The sequence below is a fragment of the Myotis davidii genome, unplaced genomic scaffold (genome assembly GCF_000327345.1).
Source record: "Myotis davidii unplaced genomic scaffold, ASM32734v1 scaffold327, whole genome shotgun sequence".
Lineage (NCBI taxonomy): Eukaryota > Metazoa > Chordata > Mammalia > Chiroptera > Vespertilionidae > Myotis > Myotis davidii.
Genome location: NW_006298628.1, coordinates 978,414 through 978,791, shown reverse-complemented (window position 1 = coordinate 978,791; position 378 = coordinate 978,414).

Sequence of the window (378 nt, the reverse complement as noted above, 5' to 3'; positions counted from 1 at the left end):
CACCTCTGGCGGAGGCGTCAGGCCTGGGCAAGGGGCTGATCAGGCGATCGGAGGGTGATGGGGGTCAACACCTGAGGGCTCCCAGTATGTGAGAGGGGGCAGGCTGGGCTGAGGGACACTCCCCCGCCCGCGTGCACGAATTTCGTGCACCGGGCCCCTAGTACATATATATTTAACTATATATACAATATATAAATCTGGGGACATATATAGAAATACATATAGATAAGGGTAGCTATAGATAGATACAGATATATGCCAGTTGTAGCAGACACTGTTGCTAGCTCACCTATTTCCCATGCCCCATCCCCTCCCTCTTGTCTTCCTTCCTGAAGAGCCCATAAGCGCTAATGACGTATTTTCCCAGCCTTCATTGCA